General features: G+C 37.5%; 1 protein-coding gene and 1 pseudogene across 2 annotated transcripts in view; one reads left to right on the top strand and one right to left on the bottom strand.

The window, feature by feature from the left end:
- The window catches only part of GRID2 (glutamate ionotropic receptor delta type subunit 2), a 1,393,668-nt gene that overhangs the window by 445,179 nt on the left and 922,346 nt on the right, over positions 1 to 26,143 (bottom strand). The gene's annotated exons all lie outside the window — the stretch shown is intronic.
- On the top strand, positions 532 to 1,536 carry LOC118628408 (annotated as a pseudogene).

Here is a 26,143-nt window from a genome sequence, read left to right as displayed (position 1 = left end):
GCTACTTTATAATTTTGCTATTGTTATATCTTAGGCGACCCCTATGAAAGGGTCATTCGAACCCCAAAGGGGTCACGACCCCACAGGTTGAGAACCGCTGCATAAAGTATAATTGCAAGTCGTAAGAGACTAAATTCAATCTTTAAAGTTCTCATCACAAACAAATTTCTGTAGCTATATATGGTAACAGATATTAGCAAGACTTATTGTGCAACATATAGAATGTCAAATCATTATGTTGTACACCTGAAACTAGTCTAATGTTGTAAGTCAATTGTGTGTGTGTGTGTGTAAAGAACAACTGCTAGATTCATTTTTGCCCAGCTACATGAATAACAGTGGTATTTGCTAAAAGAGAGAAGGTGAAAGAAAATCAAATTTGGGCAAAAATGGGATGGGAATATCATAAATTTGTTGTACAACATGCTGTTTTTGAAATATCTAGGCGCCAGAGCAGAAGCACGCAGTAGACATTGTCTTCTTGGCGCCACTCTTCCTACACTCCAGGAAGCCTTCTCTCCCCTGTGCACAATGGCAATGCTTAAGGAAAAACTGACTGCACCGGTTGCAGAAGAAAAGGCAGTAATCCCAAACAATAAGATTACTGTCGTGGGTGTTGGAGAAGTTGGCATGGCGTGTGCCGTCAGCATTCTGGGAGAGTCTCTGGCTGATGAGCTTGCTCTTGTGGATGTTTTGGAAGATAAACTCAAAGGAGAAATACTGGATCTGCAGCATGGGAGCTTATTTCTTCAGACACCTAAAATCGTGGCCGATAAAGATTACTCTGTGACCGCCAACTCTAAGATTGTGGTGGTAACTGCAGGAGTTCGCCAGTAAGAGAGGGAGAGTCATCTCAACCTGGTGCAGAGGAATGCTAATGTCTTCAAATTCATTATTCCTCAGACCATCAAGTACAGTCCTAATTGCGTCATAATTGTGGTTTCTAACCCAGTGGATATTCTCACGTATGTTACTGGGAAACTAAGTGGATTACCCAAGCACTATGTGATTGGAAGTGGATATAATCTGGATTCTGCTAGATGTCGCTATCTTATGTCTGAAAAACTTGGCATTCATCCCAGCAGCTGCCATAGATGGATTTTGGGAGAACATGGCAACTGAAGTGTGGCCATGTGGAGTGGCATGAATGTGGCCAGTGTTTCTCTGCAGGAACTAAATCCAGAAATGGGGATGGACAGTGACAGTGAGAACTGGAAGGAAGTGCACAAGATGGTGGTTGAAAGTGCCTATGAAGTCATCAAGCTAAAAGGGTACACCAACTGGGCTATTGGATTAAGTATGGCTGATCTCATTGAATCCATGTTGAAAAACCTACCCAGGATTCATCCAGTGTCGATGATGGTGAAGGGGATATATTGCATTGAGAATGAAGTCTTCCTGAGCCTTCCATGTATCTTGAATACTCAGGGATTAACCAGTGTTATCAACCAGAAACTGAAGGATGATGAGGTTACTCAACTCAAGAAGAGTGCAGATACCCTGTGGAACATCCAGAAGGACCTCAAAGACCTGTGACTTCAGGCTCCCAGGCTCTATAGATGCAGAAACCACAGTGTGATTAACCATGAGCCTTTAGTTCCTACCCATGTACATGGGTCACAGTTTGCTTCTTTCTTCCTAAATATGTGAATCTGGGCTCACAGAATCAAAACCCATGCTGGGGTTAATGCTTGCGGTATGAGTCCTTGAACAAATAAAATTAACTATCATAGTGTGAAAAAGAAAGAAAGAAAGAAAGAAAGAAAGAAAGAAAGAAAGAAAGAAAGAAAGAAAGAAAGAAAGAAAGAAAGAAAGAAAGAAAGAAGTATCTAAATAGTAAAACAAAAAGTCAGTTGAATATGAGGATCTGCATTTCAGAGGAAAAACCTAAGACTTTAATAGAAATGTGAGTCATCGAGGTATAAAGCAGTTTGGGAAAAAAAAGCAAAAGTTGTTAATAGAATCTGATAATATTATATTCATTTACTAGTTATTTGCACTCAATCTTATTTTATAAGTGGATTTTAAGAGGCGTTCAAATAAATTATGTGCAGAAGACTGGTCAAGTAATAAAGAATTATATTCATGTTATGAAAGGTTTTACAAGACTACTTGTGCTATCAAATCAGAGTAAAAGATTCATGTCCACAATGATGATGATTGATGATGATAAAAATATTAGATACTACTATAGATCTGGAATAATATCATGTTCTTTATATGCCTTAGCCTAGCTAACTTTAAAAAAATCAAGTAAGGTAGAGAACCTAGGTTACCAGATCGAGAAACTAAGAAACAGACACATAAAATAATTAGCCTAAAGTCACAAATTTGATAAAGCACAAATCAGGGATGCTTAAAATAAGCAGGTCTGTCTCCTTTTAGAGCCCAAAGTCCTTCTTCACCACTCTTCTACCCTGTTACTAGTATAACAGACACATTCTGGCAAAATCTTTGACCACAGGCTTTCCTCAAAAGAAATATTCTTTTTAAAGTTGCTACACCATATCAATAGTAATTATTCTTTACATTTTCTCATTTGAAACAACATATATTACTAAACATATACACACCAGTTGAAATTATGTTGCTTACACATGCCTTTAATAGCAATAAAATAATGATGAACAAAACATAAATTATTTTATTTGTAATTTTGTTGTTTATTCACTCATTCATTATTTATTGAGCACCTACTTATGTATCAGTTCTGTTCTTGAGTGCTCTATGCCAGAACACCCATGCACAATAGAAATGGGCATTCAGAATAAATTAAAGTTTCCTAGCCATGGTCATGAGTTATGAAAGAAAAGTAAGACATTAATTTTACATTGGCTATCCTTTCTTCCAAATATATTTTGTATTATATGGCCACAGATAGGAAAGGGCTTAAATTACTTGGAAAGCAGATACAGAGACAAACGCGTGGGTATTTATTTTTTATTGGCATCTCCAATTTACCTATTTTAAGAATGTAGAAGTAAAAAATTAATTCAAGGTTTTTAATACAATACAGGAGAAATCACATTCAGAAATGATAAGAAATCTGAGTTGTAGGCCAAACTGAAAAAAATGTATGCAATGCTTTCAAAATGTATTAACTGTAATTTTTGAGAACCAAGACTTACCCTTGCAAGGCAAAAGTAAAAAAAATAAAAATACTTTCAAGTTTTCTTTAGGTTCATGAAAGCTGGCTCTCATCTATCAGATTCATTCAAATTTTCTTCAATGCACAGCAAACAGTGATATTAACCTACCATAGGTGCTTTGGTTAAACATGTGAAAGAAATGAATGGGTATGCATGACTAGAGAATGAAATACATAAAATTGGAATCACGTATGTTTCTTTGGAGGATGTTTGTGTATAAAGAAAGCTTTGTGAATGTGATGCGGCATACAATTTTTACCCTTCCTTCAGCCATTGTCCTGTTTCTTTGCTCCCCTTTACAGAAACCATGTAAAATAGCGAATCCACTCCAATTGGGCATTGCCTCTATAGTAGGTTGAATAATAGCCACCCAATGTTATCAGGATGAACCTATCAATGTTACCTTAGAAGGAAAAGGGGTCTTTGCAGATATGATTAAATTAAGGATCTTGACCTGGGAAGATATACTGGGGGGGGGGGGGGGGCGGGGTCAGGCAGGGGGAAACTTGATACACACAGAGAGAAGAAAAAGTGGTGATGGAAGCAGAGACTGGAGGGCTTGGTGCCATCACAAGCAAATGGATGCTGGTAGCCACCAGGAGCTGAAAGAGGCAGTTTGGAGACATCAGAGGGGATGTGTCCTGTGAATACCTTTGTTTCAGCCTAGTGAAACCAGTATTGAACTTTTGGCCTCCAGAACTCAAAAAAGAACACATTTGTATGATTTTTAAGTCACCCAGATTATGGTAATGTGCTATGGCAGCCACAGGAAACAAACAAAGCTCCTCTCTAAAAACCTCTGCTGGAGTCAAATTCACAAATAACTTTCTAGCAGCTAAATCCAGCAGTCGATCTATTCAAACTCCCTTCATTGGGTTTGATGATTAGTTTTATGCCTCAAGTTATCTAGAATATAATCCCAGTTACTTCATCAAACACTAATCATCTAGGTCTTTGGTGAAGATGAGATTAAAGTCTAACATAATTTAACATTAAATGAGGAAAATTACCCTTGATCCTCTAAGTGGGCCTCTGTAAGTAGAACGGCCCTAAGATCAAAACTGAGGCTTTCCTGAAGAAGTAAAGTAGGAAGGAGAAGGAGAGGAAGAGGAGGAGGGGAGACAGGAAGGAAAGGAGGGGAAGAAATAATTTCACCTGTGGACTCCATCTTCATCTCCTGCCTGCCCTTCCCAATGGCCCACCCTGAAGATTTTGGACTTGTCCAGCTAGCCTCCCCAACCACATAAGCCGATTCTTTGCAATAAATATCAACAGAGGTTTTGTATTGGTTCTGTTACTCTGGTTCAACTACGATTGATACACTTGTCTTCAAGGATACCACATACTGTTTGGTTTATTCCTGTTTTGCCAGCTGCTTATTTTGGGCTCCTTTGCTCTTTCCTCCTCATGTTTCCTACCTCCTTCTGTTGGCAAGCCTGGGGCTCAGTATTGGAATCTCTTTTCTCTATTTCACTCACTTAGTAAATGCTTTGAAATACCATCTATGTGCTGTACCTTTGCATTTATTTTTATTCTACAGCCTAGACTGCTTCCAAAAACTCTAGTCTTAAACTGACATCTCCACCTTAGGTTTCCAATAGTCATTTTAACATGACGTGCCTACAATATCCCTGATGAACATAGATGCCAAAATCCTGAACAAAATACTAGCAAATCGGATCCAACAATACACGAAAAAAAACTATCCACCATGACCAAGTGGGATTCATCCCAGGGATGCAAGGTTGGTACAATATTTGCAAATCAATAAACGTGATACACCACATAAATAAAATGAAGAATAAAAACCACATGATCATATCAATAGATGCCAAAAAAGCCTTCAACAAAATCCAGCATCCATTTCTAATAAAAATGCTCAGCAATGTGGGAATAGAGGGATCATATCTAGACATAATAAAGGCCATATATGAAAGATCTAAGGCCAACATCATACTCAATGGAGAAAAACTAAAAGCATTTCCCTTAAGAACAGGAAAAGGCAAGGATGTCCACTTTCACCACTCTTATTTAACATTGTACTAGAAGTCTTAGCCACAGCAATCAGACATGAAGAAAAAAATAAAAGGGATCCAAATTGGAAAGGAGGAAGTGAAACTGTCATTATTTGCGGATGACATGATACTATATGTAGAAAACCCCAAAGACTCCATCAAAAGTTTACTAGACTTAATAAATGAATTTGGCAAAGTAGCAGGATACAAAATTAACGGCAAGAAATCAATGGCATTTGCATACACCAATGATGAACTCACAGAAAGAGAAACTAAGAAAACAATCCCATTTACCATTGTGTCAAAAAAAATTAAGATACCTAGAAATAAACTTAACCAAAGAAGTAAAGGACCTATTCGCAGAAAACTGCAGGTCATGAAAAAAAGAAATAGAGGAAGATATAAAAAAAGTGGAAGCACATACCCTGTTCATGGATTGGAAGAATTAACATCACTAAAATGTCCATACTACCCAAAGCAATCTATAGATTCAATGCAATCCCCATCAAAATACCAACAGCATACTTCACAGAATTAGAACAAGTACTTCAAAAGTTTATATGGAACCAAAAAAGACCTCGAATAGTCACAGCAATCTTGAAAAAGAAGAACAAAGTTGGAGAAATCATATTACCAGATTTCAGGTTATACAACAAAGCGACTGTAACCAAAACAGCCTGGTACTGGCACAAGAACAGGCATATAGACCAGTGGAACAGAACAGAGAACCCAGAAATGGACCTAAGGCAATATGCTCAATTAATATTTGACAAAGGTGGCAAGAGCATACAGTAAAATAAAGACAGCCTCTTTAATAAATGGTGTTGGGAAAATTGGATAGCTACATGCAGAAAAATGAAACTAGACCATCAACTTACATCCTACACAAGAATAAACTCAAAATGGATAAAAGACTTAAATGTATGTATTTTTATGAATCCATAAAAATCCTAGAAGAGACTGTAGGCAACAAAATTTCAGACATCATACGCAGCAGAATTTTTACTGACACATCACCTAAGGCAATAGCAACAAAGAAGAAAATGAACACATGGGACTACATCAAACTCAAAAGTTTCTGCACAGTGAAAGATACAATAATCAAAACGGAAAGGCTACCCACTGTATGGGAGAGCATAATTGCCAATGATATATCAGATAAGGGCATAATTTCATATATATATATATATATATATATATATATATATATATATATATATATATAGAGAGAGAGAGAGAGAGAGAGTTCATACAACTCAACAAAAGGAAGACAAAGAACCCAATAAAAAAATGGGCAGAGGAACTAAATAGACACCTCTCCAAACAGGACATACAAATGGCTAAGAGACATATGAAGAAATACTCAACATCACTAATCATCAGAGAGATGCAAATTAAAACAACAATGAGATATCACCTCACACCTGTCAGAATGGCCGCCATCAACAAATCATCAAACAACAAGTGTTGGCGAGGGTGTGGAGAAAAGGGGACTCTAGTGCACTGCTGGTGGGAATGCAGATTGGTACAGCCACTATGAAAAACAATATGGTGTTACCTTAAAAAATTAAAAATTGAACTTCCATTTGACCCACTTCTAGGAATATACCCTAAGAAGCCTGAAACACCAATCAGAAAGAATTTATGTTCCCCCATGTTTGTAGCAGCACTATTTACAATAGCTAAGATCTGGAAACAGCCCAAGTGTCCATCAGTAGACGAATGGATAAAAAAGCAGTGGTACATATACACAATGGAGTACTATGCAGCTGTAAGGAAGAAAGATCTCTTATTCTTTGAGACGACATGGAGGGACCTGGAAAGTATCATCCTAAGTGAAACAAGCCAAACAGAGAAAGACAAGTATCACATGATCTCACTTATTTGTGGAATATAATGAAGGTAACAGTCTGAGGAATGGGGTAGTCCCAGAGATATGGAAGTGGGGTACAGACTGACAATCCCCAGAAGAGGGGGTGCTGGGAGAGAGAGAAACCACAGAACTTATATGCATGTATGCATGAACAATGGGCATAGACAACAAAGCTGGAGACACGGCAGGGAGGGAGGAGGAGGGGGGAATCGGGGGGGGGGGGCGAGAAACATCTGTAACAAAAATATATTAGTAAAAATAAATAAATTAAAACAAAAAAACATGACGTGCCTAAACTTCACTTTCTCATCTTCTGCACAGAACTTGCTTCTCCTGCAGTCTTCCCTTCTCAGTAAACAGCATCAATCTTTCCTGTTGTTTAGGCCAGAAACTTGGAATCACACTTGATTTCTCCTTTTCCTTTATACTCCTACCCAATATATTAACAAATAAAGTGGACTTTGCCTTAGAAATGTATCCCAAATAGGCCACTTTCTCATGCCTTTTCCAAAATAGTATATTCTTTTACTGATATTATTGCATTAAGTTCCTAAATGGTTTCGTTTCTTCTGTCTTTGCTCCTGTGTGCATACATACACACATACCACCTATTCTCAACAGACTAGTTAGAAATTTAAAATATTCTAATATATGAATTAGATCACATTACTCTTCTATTCCAAACCCTCTGGTAGCTTCCTGATTCAGAATAAAACCCAAAGTTCTTTCAGTGGCTTATCAGGCTTACTGTGGTTCACCTCTGCCTCTGACTTCAACTGCACGATTTTTCTCCACCCTTTAGATCCCACCACACTAGTTTTTCTTTACCTTGAACACATTAGGAAAGATTCTGCCTCAAGGATTTTGGATTGGTTGACGCCTTTGCTCTATTTACCCTTACCTTATGTTCACATCACTTGCCTCATTACCTTTATCTCCCTCTCTGCTCACATACCACTTCATCCCAACACCATTCATGTTTATTCTAGTGAAAATTACAATCTCTTTCCCATCATCTGTTCTCTATCTGTTGCCCCTTCTTTATTTTCCTCCACAGCACTGATAATTATCTAATGTATATTTATGTGTTTGTTTAGTTTCTGTCTCCTACCACTAGAATATAAGTTTCCTGGACAAGCATCATTGTTTGGTTCACTGTGTATTCTTTGGGATCTAATACTGTGCCTGACACATAGCAGGTGTTCAGTAAATACTACCTGAGTAAATGAGTGAATATGCCTCTCCTTATAATTGGGTGGATTTGTAAACCAATGTGAACAAATAAATGAACATTTAACAGGACAGCCATACAATCTTTACCAGGTTCAGCCATTTGCTATCTTCTTTTTGTAATGTTGCTCATTGGGTAGATTGTCTCACAAATTATTTTTGTGACAATTATTTTGAGTGCTAAACTTTTTCAATAATGTGCCTATATGAATATAATTATTATCTATTATATCTCTTTCTGGTCTGTTTAATGTTAAAGATTCAAGGACGGAGGAGGATAAAATAAGAGAGAGAGAGAAAGCTTAGATCAGTAAAACAATATTTGGTTTTAGTTACAGATTCAAGACAGAAGAATCAAGGACTACTCTAGGTGTCTCGGAATTAATGTAATTAAACTTTTCTCATTCTATTTACTTATTCGTATGAAATGTGTCTAAATCAGACTTTGCAGAGAATAGGATATCGAAGCCAGATGAATGTTCCCATGTTTCATTGGTGGGACATGCTAGTATACCAGTGACTTAGTGACCCTGATGTTAATGGAATACATATTTTACCTCACAATTTTTTCTTTGACTTGCAGGCACAATTTATTAAAAGAACATGCCGTGTGCCTGGGGGAGATGGGTGGTTAATAGCACTCTAAGGGTTTTCACTGATTGTACCCAGGGCTGCCAAAGCACTGATTTACCTCACATGGATGAATAGTTTGACACCTCGCTGCTTAAGCTTGCTTATGTTTAAAGTACCCTCCACAGCTAAAGGAACATGCAGATGCCACACTACCGAATAGCATATGGACATCTCCAGGGCTGTTAAAAATGATCACACCGACCGTCTGTTTTCACTAGGGCTTACTATATTTAGACAGTTCTAAGAGAGAAGATTCCACCTTGCAATGCAGCTCAGGGGACCTATATCTAGAAGGAACGGAAGCAGGGAAGGCATTTGTGAACTTGAAAGAGAAACTTCATGTTTCAGTAATGGCTTCTTGACAATGTGGCAGTTTTTAATTTCAGAGAGGATACAATATTTAAAGATAAAAGCCAGTATTTAAAAAAATGTGTGAGCTAAATCTAAAGCCTCCAATTAAGTTCAATTTGGTGGCGAGGTCAGAGTGGTGGACATTTTCTGTTTGGATCTCAACACTCTCTCAATAGCTGGCACATATTTACCTGAGTTCTGAAATTGTCCACAACTTTGCTGTAACTTCCGAGTTCTGTGTGCAAAAGAAAGGGGCTTGAAAGAATAGCTGTTCTTTTCAGCCAAAACAGGAGTAAGAGCTTTCCTCTGTGACCCATCACCTCCTATGTCTGTTCATACCCCTTTCTTGGTACATTAACATGTCTTCAATTTAGTTTCCCAGCTTTGGAACTGTAGACAGTGTCAAACGCCATTCTACGCATATACTACATCCCCAGTCAGCATCTGGTAAGTGATTTACAAAGCACGTGTAGGATGCAAAATACAGAGGTAAGCACTAAATGGCATGAAGACCACCACGCCATTGCTCCTAAGACATAGAGAGAGGGACCAAAGCTATTCCTCCAAAAATACATACTACTGCAAAAACCTAGATAAACTGTTAAACATACATTATATTCTCATTTCCCTCTAAGTGTGTAAAATTACAAGCTGTTAATTACTAAAGCAAAGACATTGATGGGCACCATCTTGTGGAAGACCCTGTCACTACCATGTACTGTGGTGCGCCATCCAACACTCCTTCGAACAATAAAAATTTGCAAAGCCCATTTTGTAAGGATAAAATGGACAGAATTCATGCATTTTTCATACTAATAAAATAAGTGCACTCTTTAAAACAGGTAAAAGAGCAAATAATGCACACATCGAGGTTTTATATGCTTTTCAGTTTAGCTCCTCCAAATTATCTAAACATTCAAATGATTTTTATCAGCATGAAGAAGCTCACCAGAAGTTTAGCTTAGTTACCACAAGATTACATGCTTTTTGTTTAAGTCAAATTTTGAATGTAGTGTTTGGAAATTAAAACAGAATTAATATTTAATTTAGTGCTATGACAATGCCAGGCACTGTGAAGACCACTTACTCTTAAGAAAACCCAATACAAAGTCCTATTACTTCCCCGATCTTACAGATCACAGAGTTTAGTGATGTTAGATAACATGCCCGGACTAAAACACAGGGCAGAATTGTAACCGTCACCCTTTGACCTTAAAGTCTGTGCTCTTAACCACTGGCCTGAGGCCTTTTCACAGAAGATAAAAAGGAGAATGATAAAGGTGAAATAATGCAATGCCTTGGAGCTTTTACCGACATCTGTAGAAACGAATTAAAAAGTAATTTACTAAAGGTAAATTGTAAAGAGATAGAAATTAATCTCGCCAAAAATTAGGAGTAAAAACACACTTAAAGACACACAAAGCTGGGCACACCCTGCGCTGCCCCATCATGAATGGATGCAGCTGGGAGAAGGGCAAACCTGGTTTGGCATAATTGTTTCTAACTAAATTTCTACCTTAACTTATCATCTCGGCCAAGTAATAGTTATCAAACTGTCCCCCATACCGTCAGAGTTGCAGCTTGCACAGCATATTTAATAAGACTTTAGTAAAATCAATAGCTATCTCCTAAAATTAATATATACATTTATTGCTTTCAATAAAATCACAGTAGTGTCTTAGTAATTGGCTAGAATAATCCTAATTTTCATAGAAAAATATATGTGCAGAGAAAACTAGAACTAGGAAAAAGAAGAGTTTTTTGTTATGTTTTGCTTACAAAATATAGGATAATTACCTTGTATTTAAACAGCATAAAGTTAACAAAGAAAAAAACAAATAATCAAATATAGAAGTAGAACCTTTTTTTTAAAAGCATCTATAAGAAGTCAATATTTGACAAAGATGCTAGTAGTTAAATTCAATGGGTAAATTTATTTATTTATTTGGTTACATTTGAAAAAAATTAAAAAGGAACCCTTCTTTTTCCACACAGAAAATGAAATTAAAGATAAATTAAAGTCATAAAAGTAAAAGGAATATCTCCCAGGAAATTTAGGAGAGCATTACCTATATCATCTGGGGTTTGGTAAATATTGTCATAAATGCACTGGAAATCCAAAGTTGTAAAACAAAATGTAAACATTATTTATCTATATACATTTTTGAAAACTTTTACATCAACATTTGAGATATATATGTGTGTGTGGATATATATATATATATATATATCCACACACACATATACATATACATACACATACAAGTCTGGGAAAATTATTTGTAATTCAGATGACATACACAGAATAACTTTCTATTGTTAAAATAAAAAACTGAAAAAAGACAACCAGCCTTGAAAATTCACTGAGCAGACAAAACCCGTGTAGTCATACAAATGAAGTTGGAGTTAGCTTATTTTGCGAAACTCACTTTGGCCTGGGTCATTACTTGTTTATGCCTCTGGAAAACATAAGTAAAACTTGAACTGTTTCCCAAGGTTGACATAAGGTAACCACTGAAGATTCTAATATAACCAATCACTGTGAAGAATAAACAGTCACTGCTTTCTACTATATGAGCTGCTTTATAACAGTATACCCCTGGGCCTTGTTTCATTTTTAATTTGAGTGCTCCTGGTTTGCAAACTATCTCTTTGGTGTGTATACAGTAATCTTGTACTAATTACTACCTCAGTGATTGATTGGTTACTTCTGTTTTTTTCTGAATTTTTGACATTGTACACAAAAGACTCTCAAAATGGAAATGAAACAATAACTCAGTGGGCAAAGCATAATAACAGACAAGTCACAAAGAATAAATGAAATGGTCAAAAACATATGAAAAGTTGCTCTAGTTCAGGAGTAGGAAAAAAAATAACATAAAAATATGTCTTTATGCCCATTAGATAGGTACCTTTATCAAGAACTAAAATATTTTGCTGGAGGAATAAAAGGTACTGTTATACACTGTTAGTGAAATGTGAAGTGTTACAGCCTTTTTTTTTTTTTTTTTTATCCTCACCCGAGGATATTTTTCCATTTGTTGTTATTGTTCAGATAGAGTAGGAAGAAGGGAGAGGGAGAGGGAGAGGGAGAGGGAGAGGGGGAAGAGAGAGAGACAGAGAGAGAGACAGAGAAACATCGAAGTGAAAGGAACATACTGAATGGCTGCCTCCTACACGACCCCAACCAGAGCAGGGGACAAACCGCAACCGGGGCACATGCCCTTGACTGGAATCAAAACCGCGACTCATTGGTCGGTGGGCCTTGCTCTAACCGCTGAGCCAAACCAGCCAGGGCATGTGTTATAGCCTTTTTATGGCCTGTATCTATCAACATCTACTAAATTAAGATTAAGAATATCTCTGACTAAGCAATCCCATTGGGGGGTATTTTTCCAATATTTAAGATAAACACTATTTACTGCAGTATATTTAGAAGTAACTAAGAATTGTAAACAAAATCACTACTCATCAGTAGGGAACCAAGTGAGTAGATTGTGATAAATTCCTTCCGTAACTGTATTACACAATCATTTCAAAGACGAAATTAGAGCAATGATGGATGACTTAGAGTCTTAAAGAGATTTCCGTAAGGTAATTCTGTGTGAGAAAAGCAAGGTATCAAAAAAAGATGTGTATATTAAGCTCTCATTTTTGGTAAAAAAGAAAAAAGACCAAAATGATGTATAAATATGTATATGTCTATATGTATATTATGTGTTTGTTTGCATATAAATGAGAATATGTATGCATATGCAGTATATGCATATCATTACATGAATATAGAGAAATATATGAAATTAATAACTCCAGGCTTTTAATATTTTAAGTGGGAAGGCAAGATTAAAAGGCAGGATAGATGGATGAAAAGAAATAAAAGGACCAAAAAACCCTTCAGGATAAAAACAAGTATTATTTGATCTCATTTATGTAAATTTGTAGGCTTGTGTGTGAGAGAGGGAAATAATAAAGAATACAGAAATGCATGCATAGATGATTGTTACTAGAATGTTAAAGGAATATAAGTGTGAAGTCAGTTTGGTTATACAAACAAAGTCATACAATACAAAAAAGAAAAGTGAAAAATAAATCAGTTGATGTTTATACCTATAAGCAAAGGTTAAATATGAACATATGTGCAAGTAAAGGCTAAGATTTTTTCTGTGCTCTAGATATCATAGTTACGATTTTTCTAATTATATCACAGAAACCATTGTTACTGGATTTGTAATGTCCCTTTTTCTAAAAGATCCCTCCCCTTATCTCACCTCTGTAGAGATAAAATACCTCTCCTCTGAAACCACACACACACACACACACACACACACACACAAGCGCGCGCACAGTCACATGCTACAGAATTGTTCCTGTAAAACCAACTTCAGTATCAGTCCATAAGCAACATTGAGAAACTTCAACATGGAATTTATTGTTAACATACCACAAAGATATTGCCATTTTTATGAACTATGGAGCAGTTTTGTCAGATTTTAAACTTTTAAGTGAGTCACGGCCTTACATAGCGTGTTCTTTATGAAGACAAAAGGAATCACATTTTTCTCAGAGCCAAGAATAACTGTGTCCCTAAGCACTTTAATACGCACTGGGAACCACACAGGTGATCGGGATTTGTTATCGGGGCTGCCAGAAAAAGTGGCGTCAAACATTACTCCTAGCTTCACATGTTTTTATACTTACATTTACTCTTGACTCCAAATATCTCACTTACCTTTACTTGTTTTAATCGAGGAATATTTTTACGTCAGGATTAATGTAGGTCATACATACATATACACAAGTAGCGGAAAGAGCCCTGAAACTAGAAGCAGACATCCTAACAATGACTTGTGGGCACCCAGAAGAACATAGGTCTTAGCAACACAGGGTAAGGGTGACTACTATTCCTTAGCAAAGAGAAACTGTCAATTGATATCATAACCTACGTTATATTAGTTTTATATTTTTATTTAAGAGAAACTATATATATATTCTTGTTATAGAAACAAATACAATTCTTGTGTTTTTAAGTTTTCAAAATTAAGAACCTCTACAGGTATCAATAGGTATGGATACCTGAACTCGAAGGCAAAATTAGGTAGCAAGTACCCTGAAAGAATGCTCTCCATGGAAACCTAATAATGACAGGTTTTGTCCCAGGTCCCAATGCATTCAAAGTAAGTGCTTCATAGAGCAACAGATGTAGTAAGTAGCCAGTTTCTTTGAAATTATACTGAATCCAGTTGCTTAAAAAGTGTAAACTACAGGAAGAATAGTTAGCCCCATTTTCTTTGTTATAACTAACATTTTTCTTCCATAAGTGTATTTGGTCAGCGTGATAATCGAAGTCAAAACGGTTCATTATGCTCTCATTCAAAGAAAATGACTAATAGTTAATTATCTAGCTATCGAGCTTCTTCTGTTTGTATAAAATTTATCATAGCAAAGTAATAGTGACCATTTACAACTGCCATATACAATGAATTTATCATTTAAAAATAGACTTACTCAATTTTCTAAAAGGTTTCTTATTATGTTATAGCCTTTGGGGCAAAAGAATGCAGGTTGTTTCACACAATAAAACACATACTGTATCTGTCTTGAAATAAAATTATAGGAAAGAATTAAAATCACCAAGAAAGAGTCTGTCAAAAAATGATATATCAATCTACTATATCAGAAGAGTAAAACTACTTCTCATTTTAATAAGCATGCTATTCACACAACATGGGGACAAACACAGAAAATAAATAAAGAAAACATAATTACTAGGGGAAATTCCATAAAATAAATAAATTGAAACCTCATATGAGGAGACATCTTCAAACCTTCACAAGAGTATATCAAAATTTTTATTATAAACACAAGCTTTTATTTTGCTACAGAATATCATTGGTTAATAGTTCAATGCAAACAGAATATATGAAAGGACAGTCTCATCACTATATATAATAAAAAGGATATAGGCAGAAGAGCTCCGAGTTATGTGCTAGCCAATTCTCTTTGCACAGATGGGGCCCCAGGCTGTTAGACTCCATTTCTCCTGCAAGATGGTGGCCATCTAAGGGCAAGGCTGGTGCTGCACATGCGGCAGGACACCACCTGTGCATCTTCAATGGCATCAGGAATGCCCAGGCAGTACATGCATTTAGCATAAGTTCTGAATTGTGGGACCCTACATAGCAGATGCCCAGGTGACATTTGGTGTGAATAAAAGTACTCTATTTGGAGGTGGCTCACATACATAGCAGATACCTCAGTCTAATAATAATCTGACTGCATTATTGTTATTTTGAAACTTCCTGATTATATCAATCCAACTGCTTCATCATTTCAACAGGAAATAATGCTAATAATATTGTTGCAATTAGCTAGTTATTAACAAGAAGAAAGGAGCAACGGAAAGACCAGGCATTATAGGTCTGTCATCTGGGCAGCTTCACCAGGAAGCTGCAATTTCACACTCCCCAGAGAACATGAGTCTGTTTTCTGCAAGACATTGAAGAAAGGGATCTAACAAAGGAAAGACAGACACATGCCCAGTAAAGTTGGGGTAACATAAGAAAGGTACTTGCCTGTCAATCAAACCTGGGGACAGATGGTTGGCCAGAATAGGCATGGCCACTGCGAGCCTGCAAAAATTGAGGGACACATAATCTCCTAAACAAATAAATTCACTCTCTTGTTGCTCCCTCTTCTTGTTGAGCTTCACTCTTGACTTATGGGGCTCCTTTGTTTCTGCTTCCTTGCATTCATTCCTACGGCACAATGCCATGTAGACCCTACAATGGACAATGGACTAATGGACTGCAGCTAGCCTGATGCTGGACTGGACTCAGCTCCAACGTAGAAAGGAAACTGAACACTGGTTCTGATTTTAGCTCTACTAAAGCCCCAGCTACACTTCTTCTATGACTGAACTAAGGGAAATGGGACTTTGAAAACCCAGGGGTGTAATTCCACAAAAATAAAGCTTTCTGTCATACCTTAAGCTCCTATGGGAGCATCCAGAAATGCTAATTCCAGTATACCCCACTTCCACAAGCAACTGGGGGTATGTGACCCTCTCCTATCCTGTAACACTAAGATCAAGCCATAGAATATATTCAGGTTGCCTGTATCCCTCTCTCTAATGTGAGAGATAGTCAATGAAGAAAAGTCTAATATTGTATAAGGATACTGCCAACAAAATATGATGGGAAAAGATATCACATATATATATAAAATATATAGTTTTTGATAGAAAAAAATCTTAAAAATAAATTTAGGAAAATTTTATTATTATGTGAAAACAATTTATCAGGGTCAGGTAGCTTTAGTTATGACATTTAAGTAGGGGAAGGAGGGCGAATCGTATCCTCTAATTTATCTGTTCATAGTTCCAACCACTCACCCGATACACATTATGAGCATTTATGCATGTAATTCTGAAAGATTGCTATTGATGAAACTTGTGTAGTGGAGAAATTTCCACTGGGTTTTGCTTCCAGAATTGGCAATATAATTTCAGACCAATCATTAAGTGACTATAGTGAATACTATAGTCATTTCATTAAGTGAATCCTGCCTCTTTTAGTTCAACAAGAGCATATTGACACAGTCATTTGGCTAACATGCTGATATCAAACGTTTACGCATCAGTAAAATATTTGAAAAAGTCATTTGAACCAAAACAGAAGGAAGCAAAGGTCTTTTTGTTAAGTTCAACTCTTTTAATCTCTTCTTAATTCAGAGTAACTTTTCTGAATTCCTCTCTGTCATGAGAAATGTTCCTAAGGCACATTCTGTCCTCTCGGAGGCTATGACGCCACTGGAGGTTGCAGAGTAGTGTTTGAAACCGGCTTTTGAAGTCCTTGCCCCAGGACAGCACTGTGCAGACTCTCCTTCCCAACTTCCTAACTGCTTGAAGTGCGGTGCCCACAGCCTTCTGTCACCGTCACCTCGGATCCCTGCAGGTCATCTCTGGATAAACAGGTGTTTCAGGTAAAGCCTGATACTTTCTTCTTCCTACTCTTCTATCCTCTCTTACCTCTTATAAACAGAACTGTAATGATGAAGAAAAATAAGTTATGTATTTTCTGACATTCTTCATAAGCCTGATTGAACTCTATGGTATGGCTTTGTTCACAATAAGAGGATTGATTACTTGAGTGGCTATATTATAATATCAGTTCACTTCTTCCTTTATTCTTCTCTCAGGATGTAAAAAATATAGATAAGGGGACACCAGAAAGACAGCAGGTAGGCAAACGCAGTATCGCCTCCTCCCACAACCACATCAAAATTACAACACAACTGTCATTCAGAACTGCTTGACATCCAGCTGAATGGAAGGCCTACAACAATTGAAGAAGCCACCACATCGAGACTGGTAGGAGGGGAGGCGCGGATCGTGGATGGGCTGGTCCCACACCCACGTGTGGCAGATAAAAATCAGGAGAGACTGGCTGGGAAGGTCTTCCTTGAGGAGTGAGGGATCTCGGTCCCAAACCAGATGCCCAGCTCAGGGTCCCAGTGCCAGGAAGAAAAGTCCCCATAACTTCTGGCTGGAAAATCCAGCGGGAACTGAGGCAGAGGGAGGCTGAGGCTGCTGGAGCCCCAGCAGTTCCTCTTAAAGGGCCCACGCACAGATTTACTCAGACCCGCTCCCTCTGAGCTCTGAGGGAAGGCAGCTTGAGGAACACCTGGGACCAGGGAAAAACTGAGCTGTCTGGCCTCCAGATGAGGGCTGGAGGGGCATCTTTCTCTTGGACAGACTTACTGGTGGAGGCCATTGTTACGTTGGTGAGCCCTCCCCCCACAGGGCAGGCAGACAGCTTCCATATCTGGGACTCCAGCAACCTGGCTCACACTGTTGGCCTTGCCCTGGTGATTCCCTGAGGCCCTGCCCCACCCAACTTTTGGGCCCACCCAAGCTGTTTCTAAAGGCTTTACCATAGGATTGGCTTGTCGTGGATCCTGCTTCAGAGTTTCCTACAATTTCAAACAAGTAGCATATGGTACCTGAGCCCACCAGTGCACCTGGCACCATCGGACCAGTGGACTCCCTGTGTCAACACAGACCAGTGCACAGTAGTGAAGCTCCCAAGGTGCTGGTCGCGGGAGCTCTGGAGAGCCAGAAGCCCAGCACCATCCCCTATAGTAGCAGCCCAAACAGAGTCAAGATATACCCCCAGCAACAGAGGCTGGGGAGCAAACATCCATCCCCAGGCAATAGAAGCACAGATCAGCAGCAGAGAACCATCCCCCAAAACTACAGCAAAGACTGAGCAGGAGCTGAGCCCCACTGGGCAGCAGCACTCCCCAGCCACCAGCTGCGGGACCTGGGGCTTCATCGGGGCCTGTGCAATACAGCTGTCCACAAGAGCAGTGGGAAGCCAAGGATCCATAGGGGCCTTTGTGACCCAGTGGCCCACAAGAACGGTGAAAAGCCAGGGATCCAGAGGGACCTGTGTGACCCAGTGGCCCATAAGAGCAGTGGGAAGCCGGGGATCCAGAGGGGCCAGTCTCAGCAAGCCCCATACTTCTCGTTAAGTGGCCCCAGGCCTGGCACTAGAAGGACCCAGCCTTGGTTCACAACTTGGCTTTTCCTAGACACTTCCAAGTCCAGCACAAGAAGCAGCCATCTGCAGTTCACTTTGTAGCTTATGCCGGTGGCCCTGGAAAGAAGTGGACAGCTTTAGACCACATTGAAACACCACCACCTAACCATCTCCACAAGTGACACACTCAATGAGTGGACTCAGTAGGTACAAGAGCCCTGCTGAAGTACGTCTAGCTCTGTGTGATGGGCACTGCACAGGTGATCCTCCAAGGTAGTGGCTAGTGGGCACAACCAGTCCTTGCAGCTAACCAGCCTGAGTAAACCCCTTCCACTGATGTACCAACAGCAATCAAGACTCAATTATAAGAGAAGGGTATGCAGTCCACACTAGGGGTGCACCACGAGGGTCCAGCTGGGGAGATCAGGGAGACTGTGCCACTGGATCCTACAGGACACCTACAACAGTAGGCCACCTTACAAAGCCTAGGAGGCATAGTAACTCTGCCTAATACATAGAAACAATCACAGGGAAGCAACCAAAATGAGGAGACAAAGAAACATGTCCCAAATGTAAGAAAAGAACAAAACTCCAGGAAAAGAACTAAACAAAATGGAGATAAGCAATCTAACAGATGCAGAGTTCAGAACACTGGTTATAAGTTGCTCAGGGAACTTGGTGAGACATCCAAGGGACTTAGTGAGACCTTCAAGGAACTTAGTGAGACCTCTGAGGAACTTAGTGAGAAAATCAAGAACATAAAAAAGGACCAGTCCAAAATTAAGGATGCACTAACTGAAATAAAGAATAATTTACAGGCAATCAATAGTAGAGTAGGTAAAGCCAAGAAACAAACCATCTGTTTGGAAATAAGGAAGCAGAAACACCCAACCAGAACAGCAAAGAAGAAAAAAGAATCCAAAAAAATGAGGATAGTGTAAGGAGCCTCTGGGACAACAACAAGCATGCCAACATTCATATCATAGGGGTGCCTGAAGGAGAAGAGAGAGAGCAAAAAATTGAAAAACTGTTTGAAACAATAATGACAGAAAACTTCATTAACTTGGTGAAGGAAACGAACATACAAGTCCAGGAAGCACAGAGAGTCCAAACAAATTGAACCAAAGAGGTCCACACCAAGACACATCATCATCAAAATGCCAGAGGTTAAATATAAAGAGAGAATCTTAAAAGCAGCAAGAGAAAAGCAGTCTGTTACCTACAAAGGAGCTCCCATAAGACTGTCAGCTGATTTCTCAAAAGAAACTTTGCTGGCCAGAAAGGAGTGTCAAGAGATATTCAAGGTGATGAAAAGCAAAGACCTACAACCAAGATTACTCTATCCTGCAAAGCTGTCATTTAGAATCAATGGACATATCAAGAGTTTCCCAGATAAGAAAAAGATAAAGGAATTCATCACCACCAAACTAGTAGCATATGAAATGTTGAAGGGTCTTCTTGAAGGTGAAGAAGAACAAAAATATAAACAATAAAATGGCAATTAATACATATCTATCAACAATTGAATCTACAAACAAAATGAGCAAGCAGAACAGAAACAGACTCATAGATACTGAGAACTTCTTGTTGCTTGCCAGATGGGTGGGAGCTGGGGGATGGTGAAAAGATAAAGGAATTAAAAAGTACAAACTGGTTGTTAGACAGATGAACCTCAAAGGAAAAGGGGGAGGGAGGGTGGGATGAGATAAAGCAAAGAACTTCTATGCATATATGCATAACCAATGGACACCGACTATAGTGTGGGGAAGGCTGCAAGGGTCAGGAATGGGTAGGAGAGGGTCAATGGGGAAAAAAGGGAGAAACATCTGTAATACATTCAACAATAAAGATGAGTTTAAAAAATAAATAAAAATAAAAAATATAAATAAAAGGGCTAATCTTTACCAACTACCTAGTGCTAGGTATTTTTTATTTTTTTTTATTTTAGCGTCATAATAATCCTATAAGTATTTTGTTCACTTTAAGTATAAGTACTTCTGCAGAGTTGAATTTTATGGAAACATTGACTTTCTATTGACCAACTTTTACTTTGCATAGAATTTAGTTCTGCAATTATTAATTTCGGAAGAATGATGAACTTTATGAAATAAAATTATTATTTGGAAAATAATTTGTTTCAGAAGGAAAAGCATAATCTTATGGGAGGGGCTAACCTAGGGACTATATTAACACTAGTTGGATTAAAATAAATTCCACAACCAATGGGGAAATCCTTCACACATCCAAAAACAAAAACAAAACAAAACCAGGAAAGCTATTTCTGGTTGAAGGGATCAGAAGAGGTTCCAAAGCAGAGATAGTCTCTGGACTGGGTCTTGAGCGACAAAGATCTTTTTCTAAGATAAAATGTGCGTGTGTTGGAGGGTGAGGCTGGGGGAAGAGGTGCTGAACAAGATTCCAGCTGATGTTAATGGCACAAGAACAGACACGGAGTTAAGGAAGGATGGTATGAGTTCAAGGAGAAACATGTAGTTCTTATAACTAAAATACAGATTTCAGCTGTGAAATGAAGGAAGATGAATTTGTCAATACTACTGTTTAGAAATGGAAAAACATTAAGTTGCCTGGTAATCCTGGGAGCTGGTATTTAATTTTATTGGCATAATCTGAACTGTCTGGTTAATCCATTCTCTTAATAGGCTATACTTGGTGTTACAACTCATTCACTTTCATCAAGAAAATATTCTAATAACCTTGAGTTACAGGTGAGAGCTTCAGTTTACTACTCATATGGTGCTCAGAGTCTATTTTTATAGTATACTCAAACCCTTTGCTTATATAATAGTCCTGTTTTGTTTGTTTTTCACATCAGTCACAGTTTATTGAAGTATTTTATGTAAATTCAAGGGCACAGTCACAATATGCAGGAGAAAAAAGGTTCTTATTTTGACATTTATTGCTATTTGAAATTTAGATACCATTTAGACAGAAATTACCATTTCACTCCAAAGAAACGACACAGTTTATTGATATCTAAGGACTATTAAAATTTTAACATAAAATAATTTAGATGGACTAAAAACCATTTTTTTTCTGGATTTAGAAAAATGTTTAATCTTTTTAGATCCAAGTCAGTGTGCAGGGTTTTATTTCAGAAACACATAAATTGTCTTGACTACCAATTATGTAATCTTATTCCTGCAGCAGTATGGAGAATTTTACTGTCACCGTCAACTCTTGACGTTTATAGCACTCCAAATGCTTGTTTAAAAAGGCTGAATTTTAATTTATAGTTTAGAGTTTTCAGTATTATGACTTTGCTAAATATAAACAAGTTTTTAAAATCACCATTTTGCCATTAACTTACATATTTGGTCTTAGACATATAAAGAGCTTATACTTAATTTCTTTCCCTTACATAAATTTTTAAATAAAAATAGTAAATATACCCTGGCTGGTCTGGCTCAGTGGTTGGAGCTTTGGCCCACAGACTATTGATTCATGGGTTCGATTCCAGTCAGGGACACAGGTACCTCAGTTGAGGTTTGTCCCTGGCCCTGGTTGGGGTCCTGTAGGAGACAACCAATCAATATGTCTTTCTCACATCCATGTCTCTCTCCCTCTCTCCCACTCTGTCTGAAGATAAATAGAAAAATATCCTCAGGTGAGGATTAAAAAAAAAGTAAATATAGAAATAATACATAATCACTCATGTTTTAAATGTCATTGGAGTTTTGCAATGTCAATTATTTAATATTGTTTTTAATATGTCCAGTTAAAAGGTTAATTTGTGTTAAGACATGACACGTAAACATAGAGTTCTTGATATTTCTTCTTTTATAATAAATATTTTATTTTTTTCTCCTGCTCATGATAGAGATTTATATAAAGTTCACAGTATTTATTATATATAAATATAAAATAAGAAGCAGCATCTAGACATGTTTGGCCAAAGGAGAAGTTATCAGGACAATTGGAATTTCTCAGCCATGAAGAATTCTAATATCTTGTAAGAGAGCAAATTTTTTTTTTTATCTTCACCTGAGGACATTTTTCCATTTTTTGTTCAGATAGAGTGGAAGGGAGAGAGAGGAAGAGAGAGAAACATCGACGTGAACGGGACACATCGAGTGGCTGCCACCCGCACAACCAACCAGGGCCTGGGACAAACTGCAACCGAGGTACATGCTCTTAGCGGGAACTGAACCCGGGTGTCTCTGGACCACAGGCCAACGCTCTAACCGCTGAGCCAAACTGGCCAGGGCAAGAGCAGATTTTTAAAGGCCCTGGAAGCACACATACTATCCAGTGACATGTAAATACCATTCTATTGGTTCAACCACATAAATTTACTTGGACAATATTTGTATTAGAATTTGCTTTCTAGTAAATTAGGAATTATACAGTGAATACACAATTTCATAGAGTGCTTTTAATTATACTACTTTGCCTATGATTGCTGGTATACAAAGTCAGATGACATATTAAGAGATTAAAAAGTTTCCTGTGGTCCTAGCTGATTTGGCTTAGCAGTTAGAGCATCGGCCTGTGGACCAAAGAGTTTTGGATTCCATTTCTGGTCAAGGGCATAGACCTCGGTTTTGGGTTCAATCTCCACCCTGGTCTTGCGGGAGGCAACCAATTGATGTGTCCCTCTCACATCAATGTTTTTTTTTTCTTTTCTTTTTTCTCCCTTCCTCCCTCTCTCCCTCCCACACTATGTAGAAAAAAAATCAATGGAAAAATATCCTCAAGTGAGAATTAAAAACAAAACAAACAAATAAAAGTTTGCTGTGATTTTTAAAAAAACTCTAATATCACTGATTTACCTTTTTTTTCCTGGTCTGCAGTTAGAAGAAACAGTCTGTATAACACCCATTCATGTAGCCACCCAATAACTTCTTTCCTCCCTCATTCTCCCCATATTTAATGAGCATCTAGTATGTGGACCAAGTGTTGTAGATACATTGACTGATTCTGCTTCATTTCCATTGCACACAATCGCTTTAAAAGCACAAAAATATGTTCTTTATATATGTTCGTGTTTTTATTCAGATTTGATAAAATATATAATTACAATTTATTTTATGTAATGCATATAACTATGTAATTATGTATATGCAATTTGTTAGAATTCTGAAAAAAAAAAAAGTAAACACATATGTATAGAACCCAAGATCTTGCCTCATCTTTAAAAATAATGTAGATGGAGTGTGGCATTGATAACATAGCCCTTCTATTGTGTTCACTTCTTTTAAACTGTGACTAAGAAAAAAGAAACTTCAGTAGCTGAATCTATCTCTTGTGATATTTTCAATTTACAATTAAAAATATGAAGTAAAAATGGGCAAAGATTATTGTTGTGTTTTCATTTCCTCCTTCTGATACAAATGAGTCAAGCTATTTTTATATGGATACATTACACCAGCAAATGGAAGACTGAAACATTAATAAAATGAGACAAAAAACTGCCAGCAAGAGAGTATAAAAAGGTAAAAAATTTGTCATCTTCTAAGGAAAGGAAAATCAAACTAGATATGAAAAAAATGACTGTTAGTACAAAAGTAATGAACAGTGAAGCCTAACTATAAAATGTTTAATGCTTGAAACTACACAGAGCATCCATTAATACACTTCTATGACATGAAATATAGAGATTGAACAGGATCCTTCCAGTGTATAAAATACTACTTGAGATAAAGTTTTGAAATGTTAATGAATTCTGTGAAGTCACTGGAGTTCATCTGGTCTCTGAAAGTATAGACTGTTTAGTGGTAACTAAGTCCACACAGTTCAGTGTTATCCAAATAACCTGAAGCTGCATGTGGGGCTCCCCTTATTTTGAAAAAGCATGTAATAGATCAGGAAAGTTGGATGTAGTATATACATTCTTCCCATTGTATACATTAAACTTCCTAGACTGTTAGCTGAGCATCCAGGGTTAGCACATAAATTTGTAAGGGCAATGTGAATGAACTGCCCCCCTACACACCACCTAAGTTGATAGGTCTCAAAATTTAGGAAAAAAAAAAGGACATAATTAAGCATATAACTCCCTAGGCTTCAGTTTCAGAGATTTTGATACCAATGTCTTGATTGGCTGTTCATGGGTTTGCAATTTTCACAAAATCCCCAGGTGATTATGATATGTTAGGCACTGATCATTCATTTTGAGCAGGAACTTGGGGCAAGTTTTAGAAGCTGGAATTACATATGAACAGTGTCTGTCTCCAGAGAAAGAGTATCATTTTGTATAAACAAAGTATCACTGATCAGAAAGGGACTTTTTTTAGCCATACTTGACATCAGTGGCTATAACCATGGGGTACATATGGTAATATTAATATAATTTGAAAGTATATAATATTAATATAACATCCCTTCCCTTTCTGTGTATTGCAAGCTATAGTCAGGTCTAAGGGATTGCTCAAGAGTGTTACAGCTATGGTACCTGTAGTTCTCTTGTGCTACCTGAAGGCAGACGCATGCAAAAGCTGGCATTTTGCTGCCAAATGTCTTTAAAGCAAAGAAATTCTTAAAGAAAACATCTATTTTGCCTCTTCTAGAGCATTTAGAACCTTGTAGCTTAGCCTAAGTAGTAGACTCAATCTCAGTATCTTATATTAAAGAATAATGTGGCACTTGAAAAAAAAAAAAAAAATGAACCCTTAACTCATGTTCCTTCTGTTTTCTCCACTCTAGCAATCACAATGGACTGAAGATGCAAGAATATATTTTGTTTCATTATTCTACATTAATTGTACAGGGATGGGCAACAGTAGATTTACTGTGTCACTGTGACATTCTTTTGAGTTAATAAAGCTATTGTAATAATCATAACCTGCCTATCATTTGCCATATGAACAACTGAAACCTATTTTTGACCACCCCTGTTGGACTTGAAAACTTATGGTAAGACTAGTAAATATGAGGTAAGGGTTTTTGCTTTTTTGCTTTGCTTTGCTTTCAGCATTCTATTTTATGGATAACATTTTGGTAAAATTTTGATAAATAGGCCTGGTTGGTGTGGCTCAGTTGGTTGGAGCATCATCCCGTACACTAAAAGGTGGCAGGTTCAATTCCTGGTCAGTGTACATGCCCAGGTTGTGGGTTCCATCTCTGGTCAGGGAGTGTGCAGGAGGCAACCTATCAATGTTTCCCTCACATTGATGTTTCTCTCGCTCTCTAAAAAATCAATTTTTAAAAAAAGGGGACTCTCCTATTTAAAAAAAATTGGTGAATAAATTATTATTCATCATTATTTTATAATGTTATAAAATGAAGTGAATAAGTTTTCCATACAGAAGAAAGGTTTGTATGATTCCCAGCTCTCTTTATACGTGGTCCAAAAATTTGATGATGCAGAATGAGGAATTTAAAGAAAGAAGGATC

This window comes from Molossus molossus, unplaced genomic scaffold (genome assembly GCF_014108415.1).
Source record: "Molossus molossus isolate mMolMol1 unplaced genomic scaffold, mMolMol1.p scaffold_m16_p_1, whole genome shotgun sequence".
Lineage (NCBI taxonomy): Eukaryota > Metazoa > Chordata > Mammalia > Chiroptera > Molossidae > Molossus > Molossus molossus.
This window is presented reverse-complemented; position numbering and strand designations above follow the sequence as displayed.